The sequence below is a fragment of the Ahaetulla prasina genome, chromosome 3 (assembly GCF_028640845.1).
Source record: "Ahaetulla prasina isolate Xishuangbanna chromosome 3, ASM2864084v1, whole genome shotgun sequence".
Classification (NCBI taxonomy): Eukaryota; Metazoa; Chordata; class Lepidosauria; order Squamata; family Colubridae; genus Ahaetulla; species Ahaetulla prasina.
The window spans coordinates 220703740-220728292 of NC_080541.1; positions in this window are offsets into that span (position 1 = coordinate 220703740).

Sequence of the window (24553 nt, forward strand, 5' to 3'; positions counted from 1 at the left end):
GCAGATTTAGTAAATAGTTTGACACTGTTGAGGGAATTATTTGTTTAGCAGAGTGATGGCCTTACGGAAAAAACTATAAACTATATCTAGAATAGAAATAGAAAAGAATAGAATTTTTTATTAGCCAGGTGTGATTCGACGCACAAGGAATTTGTCTTGGTGCATATGCTCTCAATGTACATAAAAGAAAAGATACATTCGTCAAGAATCATAAGGTACAGCATTTAATGATAGTCATAGAATAGAATAGAATAGAATAGAATAGAATAGAATAGAATAGAATAGAATTTTTATTGGTCAAGTGTGATTGGACACACAAAGAATTTGTCTTGGTGCATGCGCTCTCAGTGCACATAAAAGAAAAGACACATTCATCAAGAATCATAAGGTACAATACTTAAAGATAGTCATAGAATAGAATAAAATAAAACAAAACAAAACAAAACAGAACAAAACAGAATAGAATAGAATAGAATAGAATAGAATTTTTATGGCCAAGTGTGATTGGACACACAAGGAATTTGACTTGGTGCATACGCTCTCAGTGCACATAAAAGAAAAGACACATTCATCAAGAATCATAAGGTACAATACTTAAAGATAGTCATAGAATAGAATAAAATAAAACAAAACAAAACAAAACAGAACAGAACAGAATAGAATAGAATAGAATAGAATAGAATAGAATTTTTATGGCCAAGTGTGATTGGACACACAAGGAATTTGACTTGGTGCATACGCTCTCAGTGTACATAAAAGAAAAGATACATAATAAGGTACAACACTTAATGATAGTCATAGGTTACAAATAAGCAATCAGGAAACAATCTAGTCTAGGGAAGAACAATCTAGTCTTGGGAACAGTCTAGGGAAAAGAAACACTAGGGGTGACAGGATAGCAGTGTTCCAATTATTTGAGGGGCTGCCCCAAAGAAGAGGGGATCAATCTATTTTCCAAAGCACCCGAAGGCAGGAGAAGAAGCAGTGGATGGAAACGAATCAAGTTGCGATTCAACCTAGGAATAAAGAGAACTTTTTTGACGGTTGAGTACAATTGAACTGCGGAACAGCTTGCTTCCAGAAGTTTTGGCTGCTTCATCACTGGAGGCTTTTAAGAAGAGATTGGACAGCTGTTTGTCAACAATAGTATAAGTAACCTGCATGAGCAGGGGGGTGGACTAAATGACCCCTAAAGCCCCTTCCAACTCTGTTACTGTTTCTGTATGGTGCAAATCCAGATATTTTTTTTAAAAAAATGGTTCTGTCCAGGTAACCAGACAGAAAAGGTGTTAATTCAAGCGAAGTGTGTTGCAAAGGACCTGATGGCCACAGCTGCCCCATTGCTCTTCAAGCAAGAGTTGTAAGTCCAGGAAGTGCCCCCCCCACCCCAATTATACAGTAGTCCCAAATTCAGATGGAAGTTCTCTCTTTCCAGGCGGACAAACAGCCACAGCCACCTGATCTTTCTAGGGTTGAATTTGAACCAGGTCCTACTCATTCAGATCTCACAGCCTCTACGGTTCGGATAAGTTATTTCTTTTCTTTTCTATTCTTACAACCACCCATTCCCCAAATGACGCTGGGTGCCTAATGATCTATATACTGCTAAAACTTAAGCTTAAACTAAACTTAAACTTAAAACTTAAAACTTAACCTTAACCTTAACCTTAACCTTAACCTTAACCTTAACCTTAACCTTAACCTTAACCTTAACCTTAACCTTAACCTTAACCTTACTTAAACTTGAACTTGAACTTAAACTTAAACTTACATCCTCACATCCTGGACATAAATTGTTTCAACTCCTACCCTCAAAACGACGCTATAGAGCACTGCACACCAGAACAACTAGACACAAGAACAGTTTTTTCCCAAAGGCCATCAATCTGCTAAACAAATAATTCCCTCAACACTGTCAAACTATTCACTAAATCTGCACTACTATTAATCTTCTCATCGTTCCCATCACCCATCTCCTTCCACTTATGACTGTAACTTTGTTGCTGGCAATCCTTATGATTTATACTGATATATTGACCATCATTTGTGTTGTAAATGTTGTACCTTGATGAAGGTATCTTTTCTTATATGTACACTGAGAGCACATTCACCAAGACAAATTCCTTGTGTGTCCAATCACACTTGGCCAATAAAAAATTCTATTCTATTCTATTCTATTCTATTCTATTCTATTCTATTCTATTCTATTCTATTCTATTCTATTCTATTCTAATAGAATAGAATAGAATAGAATAGAATAGAATTATTTATTTATTTATTTATTTTTATTTATTTATTTTGTCACACAGTATATATAAGCATAAGCATGAAATTACTATACAATATATAAGCATATATATAAGCATAAGTATGTAATAACTATATTAATTGGATATAATGAAAGGAAACAATAGGACAGGAACAGTAGGCACGCTTGTGCTCTTATGCACGCCCCTTACAGACCTCTTAGGAATGGGGTGAGGTCAATAGTAGACAGTTTTTGGTTAAAGCTTTGGGGATTTTGGGAAGTGGCCAAGTGTGATTGGACACACAAGGAATTTGTCTTGGTGCACATGCTCTCAGTGTACATAAAAGAAAAGATACGTTCGTCAAGAATCATAAGGTACAACACTTAATGATAGTCATAGGGTACAAATAAGCAATCAGGAAACAATATCAATATAAATAGAATAGAATAGAATTGAATTTTTTTATTGGCCAAGTGTGATTGGACACACAAGGAATTTGTCTTGGTGCATATGCTCTCAGTGCACATAAAAGAAAAGATACCTTCATCAAGGTACATTTACAACACAAATGATGGTCAATATATCAATATAAATCATAAGGATTAGCAGCAACAAAGTTACAGTCATACAGTCATAAGCGGAAGGAGATGGGTGATGGGAACGATGAGAAGATTAATAGTAGTGAAGATTTAGTGAATAGTTTGACAGTGTTGAGGGAATTATTTGTTTAGCAGAGTGATGGCCTTCGGGGAAAAAATGTTCTTGTGGGACATGACAAAGGACTTTTTAGAGGATCCCCCCCTCCCCCCCGCAGCTTCCAATGCAACTTTGAACCAACCCTTTCTCCTTTCCTGTCCCTTCTTGGATGCTGAAATGCAAAAGGGGGAAATGTTTCTCCTTTTGTTTTGCTTTTAGTTTGTTTTGCTAGCCCTCTGCCAGCAAAAACTGAGCCAAGGCGGAGGGGGGGGGGAGACATTGCACCCCCTCCCCAAGCTCCATTTTCAATGACAAAGGGCTTGTTGTGTCCCACTCCTCCTCTGACGGCCGGGTCTGGGAAGTCTGTATCCAGCGTGGCCACGAAGCCTCTGCACCTTTGCCAAATTCCTGTCAGAGTTCTCAGGGCAGGCAGGAATCCAAGGTGTGACTTCAGCAACCAGATGAGACTTTGCCTGACTCAAGGAATGCCAGAAAGCAGATCCTTTATATAGGCCATGGGGTGTGGCTCCATGACTCAGCACTTATCCAGGCCTGCCCCTCCCTTCCTTTTGCTGACGTTGCCTCTCCATTCTCCGGAAGCGGGGATCTGTCCACTTTTCGTCCTCCTGCTCAGCTGCCGGCAATTCTAGCTTGTGGCTGGCTTCTTGCTCACACGCTGTAGGAGGGAGGTTTGTTTGCTCATTCTGTCCGGGCATGGTGCCAGGGCTGGGGGCTGGAGGCATGCCAGGCCATTCTTCACTATCAGTCTCTGGCTGAGATAGCAGGAGATGGGAGGGGCCCAGCTGAGGAGAGGGGGGCGGGCGAGGCACAACAGGGCTGCAGGAGGACGTCACAGCCAAAATCAGAGCCTGGGAGGACTGCGCACGGCCCCTTGGGCTCCGTTTCCATTGACAGAGGCACTGCAGCCAGTCCTTTGCTGTTTCCTGGGCAGCCCTTTGGGCCGGATCTAATCACCCCGTGGGCCGGATCCAGCCCACGAGCCTTGAGTTTGACACCCCTGGTATAGGGTCTCCTGCTGAAGCAGGGAATTGGACTAGAAGCCCTCCGAGGTCGCTTCCGACCAGGGGTGCTATTCAGCAGGTTCTGACAGATTCTGCAGAACTGGTAGCGGAAATTTTGAGCAGTTCAAAGTACCGACAAATACCACTTCTGGCTGGCCCCAGAGTTGGGTAGGAATGGAGATCTTGCACTATCCTTCCCCCAGGAATGGGGAGGGAATGGAGATTTTGCAGTATCCTTCCCCTGGAGTGGGATGGGAATGGAGATTTTGCAGTATCCTTCCCCTGGAGTGGGGAGGGAATGGAAATTTTGCAGTATCCTTCCCCTGCCATGCCTACAAAGCCACGCCCACCCACCCACCCAGTACAGGTAGTAAAAAAAATTGAATTCTACCACTGCTTCCGACTCTATTATTCCATGTTCTATGTTCTATGTTCCTCCCAGCCTTATGATTCTAGGTATTGAATGGTGTGAAAAACAAAGGAACAATTTAAAGAGGGCAGAATGGCTCAGAAGACAGGGACCAAGTCGTCTGATCCTAGGGGGTTGTTGCAAGAACCTAGTGGAGACTCAAGGAGAATGAACCTTGCCTGATAGCTGGTAGGTATCGGCTTCGGTTCTCAGAAACTATCCTGATGAGTTGTTTTATTTTAAATGCTTAGTAAGTGGATGAAGCAAAGCAGGGTTTGAATAACGAAGGAGGAGAAGAAGGGAACTGAGTTGTATTGGCCTAGGGCTGGGTTTTAACTGGAGAGGGAAGGTTGATATATTGAAATGCAGCAAGGTAATTAAACGGGTGAGATAGTAGTAGTTTTATTTATTATGGGATTATCGCTCAGTGCAGTACAGACATGGAATAAAATAACTCATGCAATTATGTATTGCAATTAATTCTAGAATGCAAAATCAGGAGCCTCTTGGCTAAAAGGTCCATGATATGCAATAACATTTACCACTATATTTTCAAAGCAAGCACCTAAGAAATAATTAAGACTTGACAGTCAGTTTGGTACAGAGTTAAGATGCTGGTCTGGAAACTGGGACTAGACGGAGAGTTCTAGTCCTGCCTTAGGCATGGAAGCTGGCTAGGTAACTTTGAGCCAATCACTAGGAGACTGTGAGTTCTAGGCTGCCTTAAGCACGGAAGCCGGCTAGGTGACTTTGGGCCAAGCACTCTTGTCTCAGCCTAACCCACACCACAGGTTTGTTGTTTTGGAGAAAACAGGAAGAAGAAGAAGCGTTAGGTATGTTTGCCACTATGTACTACTTACAAAAGAAGGCTAAAAATCTAATGAAGGAGCAAATAAATAAAATGACACAACAGCTGGAGCTCATAAGGCTATATTCCTCATTAGCTTATTTTCTAGAAATAGCTTTATAGCAGGGGTGAAATGCTCCCGGATCAGACCGGATCAGGCGATCCGGTAGCGATCGTGGCCGGTAGTTCACGATGGTGGAGCAAAGCTCCGCCCACCCGCCCAGGTGTCTGGTTTTAACCAGTAATGTGTTTTTTACCTTCTGCGCATGCACAGAAGGTCTGTGTGTGCACTTGATACGCACGAGCAAAGGGAGCGTGCATGTGTGGCGCGTGCCCTTTTGAACTGGTAAGGAAGGTAAGTAGATTTTACCCCTGCTTTATAGTGAAGAACTTGTGAACAATGCATATCAGGCATGGTGTGTGTTGCGTTTAGAGAGAAAAGGTGAAACGGAAAACAGTTTTCTTACCTTCTTAACTTCAGTGTTAATATTATAGCTCTGTCGGAGCCTGGGTCCGAGGAGGAGGAGGAGGAGGAGGAGGAGGAGGAGCTGGGGCTGAAGGAGAGGGAGGGAGGGTGCAGTCCTATGGCCCATTAGGAATGATCTGGGGATGGGGATGAGGCAGTCCCAGGTCCCTAAGTCTTCGGAAGAGTATGCAGGGAGGAAGAGAAGGCACAGGCTGACCGAGGAAGGGGGGAAGAAATGGAAAGGGCAGGCGACAGAGGAGAGGAGGGGCGGAGCTCTGGGGATGAGCACATGCTTTCCCCCTGTAGTGAAATCTGAACCGGTTTACTACCGGTTCGCTGGTAGCGCATGTGTGCCACCATGCACCAAATGCGAGGTGCATGCATGCGCTGTGCACGCCAAAAGGAGCATGGGGTAAGTAGAAAAGCACATGGTGTGGGTGATCAGCTGTGGTGTGCAATCATTTCTATTTTTTTTACTTTTAGAAGCATTTGTTTACAACCTATTCGGCTGAATAGGTTGTAAAAAAATGCTTTTAAAAGTTAAAAAAAAGGCTCTGATGATCACGCGGCTCAGCTGTGATCGTCAGAGTCTCTTTTTTTTACCTTTTAAAAGCATTTTTTTACAACCTATTCCTACCATTCGGGCGGGAAAAATGAGTGAACCGGAAAGAAGTGGCAAGCGGGCAAGAGGGTGACCAGGCGATTGGGTGGGCATGGGCGGGGACGGGAGGGATTTTTGCTACTGGTTCTCCAAACCACCTGCCACCATCGCTACCGGATCAGCCGATCCGGTCCGAACTGGGAGCATTTCACCCTTGCTTTCCTCCATCTGATCCTCAAGTGCGGAGAATGGAGAGGAGGCAGAATCAGCACAGGGTGACTCAACTACTCGGGAGGAGGGCGCCCTGCCCCTCTTCCCAAGGATCACCTGGAGAGTAGCATTTAAGGAGATGCTGTGGAGAGGGGCTTTTGTCGGGAACAAGTGTTGTGTTTCGCGGCAACATGCTCCACTCCGAGAAGAACTTTGCTCCAGAATCCTTGCTGGTGTGGACTGAGGTTTGATCCTTGGCTTTGACATCCATCGTGAACTTTGTCAAGTTTGGGAGCCTGTCTTGCTCCTGGAGCAGTGCTGCTTCTGTTGCATGAAGCATGTGCAGGCACTTGTGTTTGAGCTTTGCTCTTGGACTGTAGGACTGTAGGCAGAGACCTTGCGGAACAGGTCGGAACTTGCTGGATTGTGGGGAATGGTGGTTGAATAAAAGTTGTCAAGCTTCTGCCTAGCACGTGTTGCTTGCTCACCAACCCTCGGTCATCACACTTAATTTTACTGCATATAGCAATATTATCAAGCACTTTCTGTCTGGTTATGCTGCTGGGTGGAGTTGTGGTCCGCCAGCAGCCTGTGGAGCTGGCATCGGAGTCAGACAGTGATGAGGCTGAGGAAGAACATGAGCCAGTCCTGGAAGCTGGGGAAGGCCCGGATGAAGGCTCTGAGTCGAAGGCAGAGGTGGGGTCAGGGTCATCGGGGAGTGATGTGCGGACTCCAGAGCCTCCAAAGGCTGACAGTAGTGAGGCAGAGGAAGAGGAGGAGCCTGTTCCTAATGCATGCATGAGAAGAGCTGCCAGAAGGCAAGAGCAGCTAAAGCAAAGGGGACGACTCAGGAGTATAGCCAAGAGATGATTGGCCCCTCCCATAAGGCTTAAAAGACCAGCAACGGCGTTTGGGCTCTTTGTCAGAAAACAATATTGATAGCTTTGTCTTGCTGCATTTGTTTCTTGTCGGCGTCTTCTGCTTTTGAACTTTTGCCAAGAAAGGCCTTTGGCAGTTTGCCTAATTAAGACCAAGGTTGGTGATAAGACTGAAGAATTGTGTTGGGAAGAATTTGCTTCGATTTAGTTTGGACTACGGTGAGAATGAGTTAATTCGCAGCTGTTCTAATAAAGTTTGTTTGTTTTTAAACTGACTGAGTTTACTGCTACCTACTTGGGCCTGGGTCACAACAGGTGGAACAATGGTGCAGTGGTTAAGATGTGAGGCTTGTCAGCTGGAAAGCCAGCAGCCCAGGTTCGAAATCTGAGCGCTGCAGGACTGGATGAACTCCCGCCCTTACCTCAGCTCCTTCCTACCTAGCAATTCAAAAGCATGCCAATGTGAATAGATAAATAGGTACCACTTTGGCGGGATGGTCACAGTAGAGCATAATGCATGACTGTAGAAATGTCTTTGGACAGTGACGGCTCAATGAAACGGAGATAAGCACCGTTTCCTATAGTCAGCAACGACTAGTAAACTCTGCAAGGATTCCATTTTTTATGTTGCAAAGGAAATTCAACATGTATCCTGATGGGGCTCAAGGTTGACTCAGCCTTCCATCCTTCCAAGATGGTGTAAAATGAGGACCCAGATTGTTGGGGGCAAGAGGCTGACTCTGTAAACCGCTTAGAGAGGGCTGTGAAGCTGTATATAAGTCTAAGTGCTTATTCTATTCTATTCTATTCTATTCTATTCTATTCTATTCTATTCTATTCTATTCTATTCTATTCTATTCTATTCTATTGCCATGGTGACACAGTGGTTAGATTGCAGTATTGCAGGCAAACTGCCCACTGGCAGCAGTTCGATTCTCACCGGCTCAAGGTTGACTCATCCTTCCATCCTTCCAAGGTGGATAAAATGAGGACCCAGATTGTGGGGGGCAATAGGCTGACTCTGTAAACCGCTTAGAGAGGGCTGTGAAGCTGTATATAAGTCTAAGTGCTTATTCTATTCTATTCTATTCTATTCTATTCTATTCTATTCTATTCTATTGCCATGGTGACACAGTGGTTAGATTGCAGTATTGCAGGCAAACTCTGCCCACTGGCAGCAGTTCAATTCTCACCGGCTCAAGGTTGACTCAGCCTTCCCTCCTTCCAAGGTGGATAAAATGAGGACCCAGATTGTGGGGGGCAATAGGCTGACTCTGTAAACCGCTTAGAGAGGGCTGTGAGTCTAAGTGCTATTGCTATAGCAGTAAGAGAAAGTTCAACGGCGGAAGAAAGGATTATGGGCTTGGTCACACTGATTCTCTATAAGCAAAGCTTTAATTTGGATTTCTGCTCAGAGTCAGAAGGTGGACCTGACCTAGGCTAGATGCATGGACACTAACAAATCAGGATTATTGCAGGACATTAAAATACTTTTAATGTTTGTTTACAGTTTACAGTACAGTACAGTCTCTTGCCTAGTATGTGTGCCACTAAGGTTTCAGACCAACCCAGTATTTCTGCTAGTATAGAAGAAAAAATTTAGTTATCCATCTATGGGAAGTTAAGTGCTGACATCTAGTGGCAATCTAGTATATTGCATTTTTTTTAAAAAAATCTTTTATTTCTTTGATTTTGGGGGCACAGTTTTCTGTTCGGGAGGCATTCAGAATGTAAGGGATACAGAAATAATAATTACTGTGTTATCATAGTGGTACATTACAGGTAGTCCTTGACTTACAATCATTCGTTTAGTAACCGTTCAGAGTTATAACAGCATGGAAAAAAGTGACTTATGGCCCTTTTTTCACACTTACGACCATTACAGCATCTCCATGGTCACATGATCAAAGTTCAAATGCTTAGCAACTGGCATGTACTTATGACAGCTTCAGTGCAGGGGTGAAATGTAAAATTCTTTCTACTGGTTCTATCGGCGTGGCTTGGTTGGGGGTGGGTAATGTGACTGGGTGGGTGTGGTCAACTTTTTTTTTTAACTTTTACAAGCATTTTTTCTACAACCTCTTCAGCCGAAGAGGTTATAGAAAAAATGCTTTTAAAAGCCTCTGATGATCCCAGCTGAGCCGCGCGATCGTCAGAGGCTTTTTTTTCCCTTTTAAAAGCATTTTTTTGGCCGAAGAAAAATTGCTTTTAAAAGTAAAAAAAACCAAAACCCTCTGATGATCGCATGGCTCAGCTGGGCATGGAGGGTGGGGGGGCAGGGATTTTTGCTACTGGTTCTCTGAACCACCCATCGCCATCACTACCGGATCGAGTGATCCGGTCCAAACCGGGAGCATTTCATCTGTGCTTCAGTATCCAGGGTGCTGTGATTATCTTTTGTAGCTTTCTTATAAAGTCAATGCAACCAGATTCACTTAACAATCATGTTACTCGCTAAACAACTGCAGTGATTCGTTTAGCAACTGCGGCAAGAAAGGTTGTAAAATGGGGCAAAATTCACTTAAAAACTGCCTTGCTTAGAAACAGAAATTTTGGGCTCAGTTGTGGTCATAAGTCGAGGACCCACCTGTATGCAAACAGCATAGCTAGGAATAAGTACCACTTTTTGAATGATGGTAATCGTGAAATAAAGACAAAGATTTCTTCTAGTTTTGAACCAGTTTTGTTCTCTCCAGCAGCACCATGGTGAACTAACTCTCCTCTGCCACCAGATCCGGATATTTTTTTAAAAAAATAATTTTTATTAAACAGATTTTTTAAAAAAACAAAAACAAAAACAAAGAAATATTAACACTTTCTTCTTTTCAACAGTGTCGTGTCGGTGATCAATACTTTTACATTTTCTCTCTCTTATCCTAATGTATCTTTCTATCTTTCTAATATATCATATATATATATCACTATAATATATTATATTATTGTAATTATTTTATTTACACATATATTTAGAGATATACGTGTACCCAATTTCCTTTCCACAATTTCTGTTTCTTCCTATTTGTTCTTCTATTTCTACTCCTAATTTATCTGTTATTTAATCTTTATGACTGTAACTTTGTTGCTGGCAATCCTTATGATTTATATTGATATATTGACCATCATTTGTGTTGTAAATGTTGTACCTTGATGAAGGTATCTTTTCTTTTATGTACACTGAGAGCATATGCACCAGGACAAATTCCTTGTGTGTCCAATCACACTTGGCCAATAAAAAATTCTATTCTATTCTATTCTATTCTATTCTATTCTATTCTATTCTATTCTATTCTATTCTATTCTATTCTTTCTATTCTATTCTATTTCCTTGTCCTTTTATTTTTTTTTCCTTTTTCCTCCAACCATTTATACCATCTCTCCCATACTAGATAATATTCTGTTTCCTCTTTTTCTTGTATCTCCTTTGTAAAATTATTATTTTACATAATATTATATTATATTACAGAATATTATATTTCCCTAAAGGAGAAACGGAGAAACATGTTTTTAGAGGCAGAAAGCAGACCCCAGTCTTTCTTAATAGCCTACAGAAGATGCCAGCACTGAAGGAGATAAAGAACTTATCGAAAGAGGGAGCCAGCTGTCTAGATGGCTCCATTCATAAGCAAAGCAAATACTGCCGGAAGAAGCCCATTCAAGATAGGATATTTCGAAACTCCTTGCGGCAAAGTTTTGGCAGCGAACAAAAGCAGAACGGTAGGCTTAGAACAAGCAGCCATGATCCAACACAGGACGAAGGCCATTAGCCACAATAGGAATTGCCCCACAGCCTTTCAAAACACACAACCCCCTTCACTGCACCACCCCCACCACAGTTCAAACTTCCAAGTCTCAGAAACCTAAACAGATCCATCCACTCATTCAGCCATTTGGTCAGCTGACCCAGAACTGCACGTGTGTGCGGTTCTGTTCATCAATAAACCAACTTTCTTTGCAATCGGCCTCCTTGTTGTTTCCAGCATCTTTCTCCCAACAGATGGGAGATGGATGTTCTTTGCAACATGTGTAATAGAATGACATTCTGTGTACCCTTTTCTCTATTCTGTCATAGTTATTGTTAGGATCAGTACTGCTAATTTAACTGCCATTCTAGATGATTTTGAATCCCTGTTTTTTTTTTATTGAAAAAGTTTTAGAAAACAAACAAACATTTTTCCCCCTTCCACCCCCAAAACCCCCTCCCCCCTCCCTCCCCCCCCCCCGGCTTCCCGGGTCAATCACAAGGTATTATTACACATAAGGCAAACATAGACTAAAATTTTCCCTTCCAACCCAATTAACCTCATCCGAGTCTTTTCATTTCCTAACCTCCCCCATAACATTCTAAAATAATACATCCTTATTATTCAAAGGCAATCTGATATCTCTTAATCTGATATCTATTTTGTAGATAATCAATCCCTTTTTTTCCATTCAATTAAATATCTTTCCTGCGTATTGTCTTTCAAAAAGGTTGAGATTTTTGCCATCTCAGCCAAGTTGCTAACTTTCAATATCCATTCTTCTATTGTAGGTAATTCTTTTTTTCTTCCAATATTGTCCAATCAGCAGCCTTGCTGCTGTTATTAAGTTCAAGATCAATTTAGTCTCAGTCACCGTACAATCCGTTATAATTCCCAAAAGGAAAAATTGCGGCAGGAACTTTATCTTCTTCTTCAAAACTTTTTGATTTTGAATCCTGTTTTGATTCTGATGTGTTGATGCTTTTGAAACATGCTGCTGTAAGAAAAGACGAAGCGGAACCTGGGGGTGGAGTCAAGAGAGGAATCGGTCTGGAATCATTACATTCCCAAAAGCGATCCAGTGCAGCCCAGCTTGAATTCCATTAACTCTTACCTAATGTCAGTTTTTTAGGGGGCACGGTAGCTCAGTGGCTAAGATGCTGAGCTTGTCGATCGAAAGGTTGGCAGTTCAGCGGTTCTAATCCCTAGATATTCTAACATTGGACATGTTGAAGGATATTTTTGAAAATGGACTCAGAACTTAGTGGGTTTTTTTTAATACAGGTAGTCCTCGACTTGAATAGAATAGAGCAGAACAGAACAGAACAGAATAGAACAGAACAGAACAGAACAGAACAGAACAGAACAGAACAGAATAGAATAGAATTTTTTATTGGCCAAGAGTGATTGGACACACAAGAAATTTGTCTTGGTACATGCGCTCTCAGTGTACATAAAAGAAAAGATACCTTCATCAAGAATCATAAGGTACAACCCTTAATGACGGTCATAGGGTACAAATAAGCAATCAGGAAACAATATTGTTGATAAAATCATAAGGATAAAAGCAACAAAGTTACAGTCATACAGTCATAAGTGGAAGGAGATGGGTGATGGGAACGATGAGAAGATAAATAGTAGTGCAGATTTAGTAACAGTTTAACAGTGTTGAGGGAATTATTTGTTTAGCAGAGTGATGACATTGGAGAAAAAAACTGTTCTTGTGTCTAGTTGTTCTGCTGTGCTCTGTAGCGTCATTTTGAGGGTAGGAGTTGAAACAGTTTATGTCCAGGATGCGAGGGGTCTGTAAATATTTACACGGCCCTCTTCTTGATTTGTGCAGTATACAGGTCCTCAATGGAAGGCAGGTTGGTAGCAATTATTTTTTCTGCAGTTCTAATTATCCTCTGAAGTCTGTGTTTTTCTTGTTGGGTTGCAGAACTGAACCAGACAGTTATAGAGGTGCAAATGACAGACTCAATCATTCCTCTGTAGAACTGGATCGGCACCTCCTTGGGCAGTTTGAGTCCAAAATTTCCATTGCTAAGCAAAACAGTTGCTAAGTGAATTTTACCCCGTTTTATAACCTCTCTTGCCAAAGTTGTCAAGTGAATCACTGCAGTTACTAAGTTAGTAACGTGGTTGTTAAGCGAATTTAGCTTCTCCATTGACTGATTGTCAGAAGGTCACAAAAAGTGACCGCCTAACCCCAGGATACCGTAACTGTCACAAGCACATGCCAGTTGCCAAGTGTCCAAATTTTGATCACGTGGCCACAGGGGCGCTGCAATGGTTATTGTAACTTCATCAAACGGTCATTAAAGAATCCGTCGGCTAGGGAATTCTGGGAGTTGAAGTCCACAAATCTTAAAGCTGCCATGGTTGGGGACCCCTGCTTTAAGGATGCTCCCAGGTGTGGGACAACTCACAGCTTGGCCTCCTATGACATGGGAAGCTGGCTTGCATTATGACACTTTGAATGGACACCAGCAGCTTCCTGACTTGTCCTTGATTTAAGTCAGTGTTTCTCAACCTTGAACAACCTGAAGGTGTTTGGACCTCAACTCCCTAAAAGAAGGGGAGAATGCAGTGCCACAAGGATCCCCCACAAAAACGGGGGTTCGGATTTGATCCCCCCCCCTCCATCAATTATGGACTAGAACCAACCTAAGAGGAAGGAAGAGAACCAAATGTAAGAATGTGTCTCTAATTCCTGAGTTCAAACACTGGTCCAGAGGAGAACATTATGTGAGTTGATTGGCATTCTCCTGCAGCTTTGGTTCTTCTGTGTTTTTACTTTTATTTGTATTTCAGTGATTTAATGATGGTTAAATCACCATTTAAGCGATTTATTTTATAAATTATTTTATCAATCACCATTTAAGTGATTCCTAGAGGACATCAACCCTGACTGCTCTTTAGAAGACCAGATCCTGAAGATGAAACTGAAATACTTTGGCCACCTAATGAGAAGGAAGGACTCCCTGGAGAAGAGCCTAATGCTGGGAATGATTGAAGGCAAAAGAAGCAGGGGACGACAGAGAACGAGGTGGCTGGATGGAGTCACTGAAGCAGTCGGCGTGAGCTTAAATGGACTCCAGAGGATGGTAGAGGACAGGAAGGCCTGGAGGAAAGTTGTCCATGGGGTCGTGATGGGTCAGACACAACTTTGCAACTAACAAAGACAAATCACCACCGGTATTTGATTGTCACTGTGTTTGTATGTTGCCCTCATATCCTGTGAGATGAGTGACTGTATAGAATACAAAATACAGAATATCAGAGTTGGAGGTCTTCTAATCCAACCTGCTGCTCATGTAGGAGATCCTTTACCATTCCGGGCAAATAAGTATCCAAATTCTTCTTGAAAACCTCCAGTGATGGAGCTTTCACAACCTCTGCAGGTCATCCATTCCATCAATTAATTGCCTGTCGTGAAATTCCTCCTTAATTCTAGGTTGGAGCTCTCTTTGATAAGCTTCCATCCATGACTTCTTTTCCTGTCCTTGGATGCTTTGGAGAAGAGATTCTCTGACAGCCCCTCAAGTACTGGAAGACTGCTATCATATCATTCACTAATCCTTCTCTTCATTAGATTAGATAGAATAGAATAGAATTTTTTTTTATTGGCCAAGGGTTATTGGCCAAGGGCCTTTGGTGGCGCAACAGGCTAATGCAGCCTGTTATTAACAGCAACTGCTTGCAATATTGCAGGTTCAAGTCCCACCAGGCCCAAGGTTGACGCAGCCTTCCATCCTTTATAAGGTAGGTAAAATGAGGACCCAGATTGTTGGGGGGCAATAAGTTGACTTTGTATATAGTATACAAATGGATGAAGACTATTGCTTGACATAGTGTAAGCCGCCCTGAGTCTTCGGAGAAGGGCGGGATATAAATGCAAAAAAAAAAGAAAAAAGTGTGATTAGACACAGAAGGAATTGGTCTTGGTACATATGCTCTCAGTGTATATAAAAGAAAAGATACCTTCATCAAGGTACTACACTTACAACACTTAGTCATAGGGTACAAATTTAACACTTAATGATACAACACTTAATGATAGGCATAGGCTACAATTAAGCCATCAGGAAACAATATCAGTATAAATCTTAAGGATACCAGCAACAAGGTTACAGTCATACAGTCGTAAGTGGGAGGAGATGGGTGATAGGAATGATGAGAAGTTTAGTAGCAATGCAGACTTAGTAACTAGTTTGACAGTGTTGAGGGAATTATTTGTTTAGCAGAGTGATGGCCTTCGGGAAAAAACTGTTCTTGTGTCTAATTGTTCTGGTGTGCAGTGCTGTATAGCGTCGTTTTGAGGGTAGGAGTTGAAACAGTTTATGTCCAGGATGCGAGGGATCTGCAAATATTTTCACGGCCCTCTTCTTGATTCGTGATACAGGTCCTCAATGGAAGGCAGGTTGGTAGCAATTATTTTTTCTGCAGTTCTAATTATCCTCTGAAGTCTGTGTTTTTCTTGTTGGGTTGCAGAACCGAACCAGACAGTTATACAACACTTAATGATAGGCCTAGGCTACAATTGAGCCATCAGGAAACAATATCAGTATAAATCTTAAGGATACTAGCAACAAGGTTACAGTCATACAGTTATAAGTGGGAGGAGATGGGTGATAGGAATGATGAAAAGTTTAGTAGCAATGCAGACTTAGTAACTAGTTTGACAGTGTTGAGGGAATTATTTGTTTAGCAGAGTGATGGCATTCGGGAAAAAACTGTTCTTTGTCTAGTTGTTGACAGGGTTCCAGAAAAACCTCTTCTGCATAAAAAAAACTCTGAAGCCATTGTCTTTCAAAGTTCTTTACTAGGATAAGGAAACTGGCACACGATGAGTGAAATTCCAAAACTGAAACTTCTGGATTCTTTCCCCAGTTATATAAATCCCAGGATTCCCACCCCTCTAACCCCTTTGCCGGTCACATGGTCCAATATTCTTCCACTTTATTCGAAACTTCTTCTTGCCACTCCTGCAGATGTGAACACAATCCGACCTTGACCCCTTGAAGAATGTTACCATACCCCTCAACCCCCACTTCTTCCCCTCAGGGGAGAAATGTGGCAGCGTCTGGAAACCTACGGCCTAGTATGGTTTCCAGGCCTGACAGTTGTTCTGGTGTGCAGTGCTCTATAGTGTCATTTTGAGGGTAGGAGTTGAAACAGTTTATGTCCAGGATGTGAGGGATCTGTGAATATTTTCACAGCCCTCTTTTTGACTCATGCAGTATACAGGTCCTCAACGGAAGGCAGGTTGGTAGCCATTGTTTTTTCTGCAGTTCTAATTATCCGCTGAAGTCTGTGTCTGTCTTGTTGGGTTGCAGAACCTAACCAGACAGTTATAGAGGTGCAGATGACCGACTCAATAATTCCTGTGTAGAACTGGATCAGCAGCTCCTTGGGCAGGATATACCTCAATTGTTCATCATATGGTTTAGCCCTCCCCCCAATCATCTTTGTTGCTCTTCTCTGCACTCTTTCCAGAGTCTCAATATCTATTTGGTACCATGGTGACTAAAATGGGATGTAGTATTCCAAGTGTGGTATCACCAGTGCAACTAAGAGGATCAAAGACCTGGAGACTAAACCATATGAAGAATGGCTGCAGGGTTTGGGTGGGCTAGACCAAAGAAAATAAGAATTAGGGGTGACATGTTAGCAGTCTTCCGATATTTGAGGGACTGCCAACAAAGAAGAGGGGGTCAATTTATTCTGCAAAGCACCAGAAAGCAAGAGAAGAAACAATGGTTGGAAACTAACCAAAGAGAGAAGCAACCTAGAATTCAGGAGAGACTTCCTAACAGTGAGGACAATTAACCAGTGGAACAGCTTGCCTCCAGACATCGTGGGTGCCCCATCACTGCAAGTTTTTAAGAAGAGACTAGACAGTCACTTATCTGAAATGGTATAGGTTCTCCTGCTTGAACAGGGGGCTGGACTAGAAGATTTCCAAGGTCCCTTCCAGCTCTGTTCTGTCCTGTCCCATCCTGTCCTGTCCTGTCCTGTCCTGTCCTGTCCTGTCCTTTCTTATAGCAATAGCAGCAATAGCACTTAGACTTATATACCGCTTTACAGTGTTTTATAGCCCTCTCTAAGTGGTTTACAGAGTCAGCCTATTGCCCCCCAAAATCTGGGTCCTCACTTTACCCACCTCACAAGGATGGAAGGCTGAGCCTGGTGAGATTCGAACTGCCAAATTGCAATCAGTCAACAGTCAGCAGAGTTAGCCTGCAGTGCTGCATTCTAACTACTGCACTACCAGAGCTATTCTGTTCTGTTCTGTTCTGTTCTGTTCTGTTCTACTCTACTCTACTCTACTCTACTCTACTCTACTCTACTCTACTCTACTCTACTCTACTCTATTCTATTCATCTAGTCTAGTCTAGTTCTGTTGTTAGTTGCGAAGTCATGTCTGACCCATCGCGACCCCATGGACAATGTTCCTCCAGGCCTTCCTGTCCTCTACCATCCCCCAGAGTCCATTTAAGCCCATTCCGACTTTCAGTGACTCTATCCAGCCACTTCATTCTCTGCCATCTCTTCTTCTTTTGCCCTCAATCTTTCCCAGCATTAGGCTCTTCTCCAGTGAGTCCTTCCTTCTCATTAGGTGGCCAAAGTATTTGAGTTTCATCTTCAGGGTCTGGCCTTCTAAAGAGCAGTCAGGGTTGATCTCCTCTAGGACTGACCAGTTGGATCGCCTTGCAGTCCAAGGGACTCTCAAGAGTCTTCTCCAGCACCAGAGTTCAAAGGCCTCCATTCTTTGGCGCTCAGCCTTTCTTATGGTCCAACTTTCACAGCCATACATTCCAGTCTAGTCTAGTCTAGTCTAGTCTATATAAAGCAGTATTGTCACTTCACTTCATCTTGAAACTATCCCTCTGTTGATGCAGCCTGGGACTGCATTGGCTTTTTTGGCAACTGCAACACACTGCTGGCACATGTTCACTAAGACACCTAAATGCTAAATGAATAAATAAACAAATAACATTATAGCTGGTATCGAAAGCTGCTTAGAGACCAAGGACAGCCAAGATGGAAGCATTACCTTCATCTCATCGCTGGCTGAGATGATCCACAAGCGCAATCATGGTTGCTTCAGTCCCAGCTGGGTGTCTTTGAGCCGGTCACTTTCTCTTGAGCCCTAGGAAGGAAGCAATGGCAAACCACTTCTGGAAAATCTGTTCAAGAAGACTCCAGGGGCTTCTCTATTCTCCAAAAATTGAGATGCGATTGAACAGAAGACAACAAATATCTATCTGCATTTGCCTGCTTTCGAACTGCTAGGTGGGCAGGAGCTGGAGTTTCACAGCATGCGGGTCTCGAACCTGGGCTGTCATTAACCGCTGAGCCATTACACCCAGGGGTGGGCTTCAGATCCCTTAGCAACAGGTTCGCTGCCCGATTGCTGGGTGGGCGTGGCCATGATGGGTTTGGCCTAGTTGGCCACCTGCACCACAGCAGGCGGGGGGCATTTTTCACCCTCTCCAGGCTCCGGAGGTTTTCCTCGATCTTCTGGGAGGGTGAAAACTGCTTCCCCTGAGGTCAGGAGGCCCTCCGGAGGCTGGAAACAGGCCCATTTCCGGACTTCCAGAACCTCCAGTAGACCCGGTTTTTGCCCTCCCAGACCTTCCGCACAGCCCCTGCACTTACCTGGAATTTATTTATTTATTTATTTCGATTTTTATACCGCCCTTCTCCCGAAGGACTCAGGGCGGTGTACAGCCAAGTAAAAATCACAGTATAAACATTAAAAGAAATTAAAACAAAACATATTATAAAGTGGCCAAATTTAAAACAATTTAAAACATTAAAATATAAATAACCCCAATAAAATTTTAGGCCAGTCCCGCTTGAGTAAATAGGTGTGTTTTCAGCTCACGGCGAAAAGTCCTAAGATCAGACACTTGACGTAAACCAGGGGGAAGCTCGTTCCAGAGCGTAGGAGCTCCAACAGAGAAGGCCCTGCCCCTGGGGGCCGCCAGCCGACATTGTTTGGCGGACGGCACCCTGAGAAGGCCCTCTCTGTGAGAGTGTACGGGTCGGTGGGAGGCAAAAGGTAATAGCAGGCGGTCCCGTAAGTACCCGGGTCCTAAGCCATGGAGCGCTTTAAAGGTGGTAACCAAAATCTTAAAGCGCACCCGAAAGACCACAGGGAGCCAGTGCAAACTGCGCAGGAGTGATGTTACATGGGAGCAACGAGTTGCTCCCACTATTACCTGCGCAGCTGCGTTCTGGACTAGCTGCAGCCTCCGGGTGCACTTCAAGGGCAGCCCCATGTAGAGAGCATTGCAATAATCCAAGCGGGAGATGACAAGGGCATGAGTGACCGTGCATAAGGCATCCCGGTCAAGGAAGGGGCGCAACTGGCGCACCAAGCGTACTTGGTGGAAGGCCCTCTTGGAGACGGCTGCCAAATGATCGTCAAACGACAGCCGCCCATCCAAGAGGACACCCAAGTTGCGCACCCTCTCCGTTGGGGCCAGTAACTCGCCCCCCCCAGCCAGCTGCGGCTGCAGCTGACTGTATTGGGGTGCCGGCATCCACAGCCACTCTGTCTTGGAGGGATTGAGCCATGTGGAGACTCTTTGGAGTGGCGGGGTGGGGTGGCTGTGGCCAGCCATGGGATAGCATTTGGGGGTTTGTTAAACCCTGGCGATGCTTGGCTAGAGTATTCGCCAGAACCCTGCCGAACCTCCAGGAGCCCACTTAAATAAATAGATGGCTGGAGTCAAAATACAAATGTGTTTCTAAATAACTCCGTTCTGAGCAATTTATGATATGCAGTAATGTTAAGGGAACCCATTTACAACCTGTTTATGTCATTTAATAAACGTTGATTCAAGACCGTGTTTAAACGTTAAATTTAAATTTACCGACAAAGAAATAAAGGGAGACTAGTATGGCTATTTCAAGCTGTTTCATTCTCATCAGCTAGCCATATTGAAATGACCGCTGCTGTGTCCCAAGCTCATGGAATCCCCTTTTGCGACCTTCTGACAAGCAAAATAGAATAGAATAGAATAGAATAGAATAGAATAGAATAGAATAGAATAGAATAGAATAGAACAGAATAGAATTTTTATTGGCCAAGTGTGATTGGACACACAAGGAATTTGTCTTGGTGCATATGCAATGGGGAAATCAATGGGGAAGCCAGATTCACTTAACAACCGTGTTACTAACTTATCAACGGCCATGATTCGCTTAACAACCGTGGCAAGAAAGGTCATAAAACAGGACAAAACTCACTTAACAACTGTCTCGCTTAGCAACAGAAATTTCAGGCTGAAGTGCGGTCGTACGTTGAGGACCACCTGTAGTCCTTGATTTGTTTAGCAACTATTCAAAGTTGCAACGGCACAGAAAAAAGTGACTTAGACCAACTGGTCTTCACACTTACAACCGTTATTTTATTTATTTATTTTATTTATTAAATTTTTATACCGCCCTTCTCCCGAAGGACTCAGGGCGGTGTACAGCCAAAAGATAAAAACATAAGAAATATACAATTAAAACAACAATTTAAAACCGAGCATATTAGAAAAAGGCCAAATAAAAAATTTAAAATTTAAAATTAGAAACCCTAAAATGATAAAACCCAGTTAAAAGAATTTTAAAAATTTTTTTAAAAATATTAAAAATATTAAGCCAGTCCCGCTTGAATAAATAAATGTGTTTTCAGCTCACGGTGAAAAGTCCGAAGATCAGGCAATTGACGCAATCCAGGGGGAAGTTCGTTCCAGAGCGTAGGAGCTCCCACAGAGAAGGCCCGTCCCCTGGGGGCCACCAGCCGACATTGTTTGGCAGACGGCACCCTGAGAAGCCCCTCTCTGTGTGAGCATACAGGTCGGTGGGAGGCATGAGGTAACAGCAGGCGGTCCCGTAAGTACCCGGGTCCTAAGCCATGGAGCACTTTGAAGGTGGTAACTAAAACCTTAAAGCGCACCCAAAAGACCACAGGAAGCCAGTGCAAGCCGCGCAGGATCGGTGTTATATGGGAGCAACGAGTTGCTCCCACTATTACCCGTGCAGCTGCATTCTGGACTAGCTGCAGCCTCCGGGTGCACTTCAAGGGCAGCCCCATGTAGAGAGCATTGCAATAATCCAAGCGGGAGATGACAAGGGCATGAGTGACCGTGCATAAGGCATCCCGGTCAAGGAAGGGGCGCAACTGGCGCACCAAGCGTACTTGGTGGAAGGCCCTCTTGGAGACGGCTGCCAAATGATCGTCAAACGACAGCCGCCCATCCAAGAGGACACCCAAGTTGCGCACCCTCTCCGTTGGGGCCAGTAACTCGCCCCCCCCAGCCAGCTGCGGCTGCAGCTGACTGTACCGGGGTGCCGGCATCCACAGCCACTCTGTCTTGGAGGGATTGAGCCATGTGGAGACTCTTTGGAGGGGCGGGGTGGGGTGGCCGTGGCCAGCCATGGAGTGGCATTTGGGGGTTTGTTAAACCCTGGCGATGCTTGGCTAGAGTATTCGCCAGAACCCTGCCGAACCTCCAGGAGCCCACTTAAATAAATAGATGGCTGGAGTCAAAATACAAATGTGTTTCTAAATAACTCCGTTCTGAGCAATTTATGATATGCAGTAATGTTAAGGGAACCCATTTACAACCTGTTTATGTCATTTAATAAATGTTGATTCAAGACTGTGTTTAAACGTTAAATTTAAATTTACCGACAAAGAAATAAAGGGAGACTAGTATGGCTATTTCAAGCTGTTTCATTCTCATCAGCTAGCCATATTGAAATGACCGCTGCTATGTCCCAAGCTCATGGAATCCCCTTTTGCGACCTTCTGACAAGCAAAATAGAATAGAATAGAATAGAATTTTTATTGGCCAAGTGTGATTGGACACACAAGGAATTTGTCTTGGTGCATATGCAATGGGGAAATCAATGGGGAAGCCAGATTCACTTAACAACCGTGTTACTAACTTATCAACGGCCATGATTCGCTTAACAACCGTGGCAAGAAAGGTCATAAAACAGGACAAAACTCACTTAACAACTGTCTCGCTTAGCAACAGAAATTTCAGGCTGAAGTGCGGTCGTACGTTGAGGACCACCTGTAGTCCTTGATTTGTTTAGCAGCTATTCAAAGTTGCAACGGCACAGAAAAAAGTGACTTAGACCAACTGGTCTTCACACTTACAACCGTTATTTTATTTATTTATTTTATTTATTAAATTTTTATACCGCCCTTCTCCCGAAGGACTCAGGGCGGTGTACAGCCAAAAGATAAAAACATAAGAAATATACAATTAAAACAACAATTTAAAACCGAGCATATTAGAAAAAGGCCAAATAAAAAATTTAAAATTTAAAATTAGAAACCCTAAAATGATAAAACCCAGTTAAAAGAATTTAAAAAAAAAATTTAAAAATATTAAAAATATTAAGCCAGTCCCGCTTGAATAAATAAATGTGTTTTCAGCTCACGGCGAAAAGTCCGAAGATCAGGCAATTGACGCAATCCAGGGGGAAGTTCGTTCCAGAGCGTAGGAGCTCCCACAGAGAAGGCCCGTCCCCTGGGGGCCGCCAGCCGACATTGTTTGGCAGACGGCACCCTGAGAAGCCCCTCTCTGTGTGAGCGTACAGGTCGGTGGGAGGCATGAGGTAACAGCAGGCGGTCCCGTAAGTACCCGGGCCCTAAGCCATGGAGCGCTTTGAAGGTGGTAACTAAAACCTTAAAGCGCACCCAAAAGACCACAGGAAGCCAGTGCAAGCCGCGCAGGATCGGTGTTATATGGGAGCAACGAGTTGCTCCCACTATTACCCGTGCAGCTGCATTCTGGACTAGCTGCAGCCTCCGGGTGCACTTCAAGGGCAGCCCCATGTAGAGAGCATTGCAATAATCCAAACGGGAAGTGACAAGAGCGTGAGTGACCGTGCATAAGGCATCCCGGTCAAGGAAGGGGGGTAACTGGCGAACCAAGCGTACTTGGTGAAAAGCCCTCCTGGAGACGGCCACCAAGTGATTGTCAAACGACAGCCACCCATCCAGGAGGACGCCCAAGTTGCGCACCCTTTCCATTGGGGCCAATAACTCGCCCCCGACAGCCAGCTGCAGCTGCATCTGGCTGTACCAGGGTGCCGGAATCCACAGCCACTCCGTCTTGGAGGGATTGAGCTTGACTCTGTTTCTCCCCATCCAGACCCTTACGGCCTCCAGACACCGGGACAGCACTTGACAACCGTTGGGGTGGTCCGGGGTGGAAAAGTACAGCTGCGTATCATCAGCGTACAGATGGTAACTCACCCCGAAACCACTGATGACCTCACCCAACGGCTTCATATAGATGTTGAACAGGAGAGGTGAGAGAATCGACCCCTGCGGCACCCCACAAGTGAGGCGCCTCGCGGTCGATCTCTGCCCCCCTGTCAACACCGTCTGTGACCGGTCGGAGAGATAGGAGGAGAACCACCGATAAACGGTGCCTCCCACTCCCAACCCCTCCAACCGGTGCAGCAAGATACCATGGTCGATGGTATCGAAAGCCGCTGAGAGATCTAATAGGACCAGGGCAGAGGAACAACCCCTATCCCTGGCCCTCCAGAGGTCATCCACCAACGCGACCAAAGCTGTCTCTGTACTATGACCGGGCCGGAAGCCGGACTGGAACGGGTCTAGATAGACGGCTTCATCCAGGTACTGGGGTAGTTGCCATGCAACCACACTCTCTACAACCTTCACCACAGCAGCATCCCCGTGATCAAAATTTGGGTGTTTGGCCATTGGCATGTATTTAACGATGGTTGCATTGTCCTGGAGTCATGTAATCCCCATTTGTGACCTTCCCAACTGTCTTCTAACACAGGGGTCTCCAACCTTGGCAACTTTAAGCCTGGTGGACTTCAATTCCCAGAATTCCCCAGCCAGCAAAGCTCAAGCAAAGCTGGCTGGGGAATTCTGGGAGTTGAAGTCCACCAGGCTTAAAGTTGCCAAGGTTGGAGACCCCTGTTCTAACAGAGAAAGTCAATGGAAGAAACCAGATTTGTTGAACAGTCATGCGATTCACTTAAGAACTGCAATAATTTTGCTTAACAACCATGGCAAAAATGATCATAAAATCAGGTGCGACTCACTCCACAAGTGCCTTGCTTAGCAATGAAAATTCTGGTTCCAATTGTGATTGTAACGTAAAGGCTTGTGATGACCCAGGGCACGGCACAGAGATAACAGAAACAGCTGGCAGTTCAAACCGTCCCTTTATGGCTCCAAATTTCCCCAAACGTTCCCATGTTTCTGGCCAGTCCCAGAACAAAGTGATCACAAACCCTCACACGGACCTCAAGCAGCCTCTGGCTGCAAATATTCCAGCCCAGCACAGCAATAATTCCAGCGGGGTAAATCAAGGAGTTCAGGAAGCAAAAGATTCAGATAATTAGTTTAGACAACCAGAAAGAATGCAAG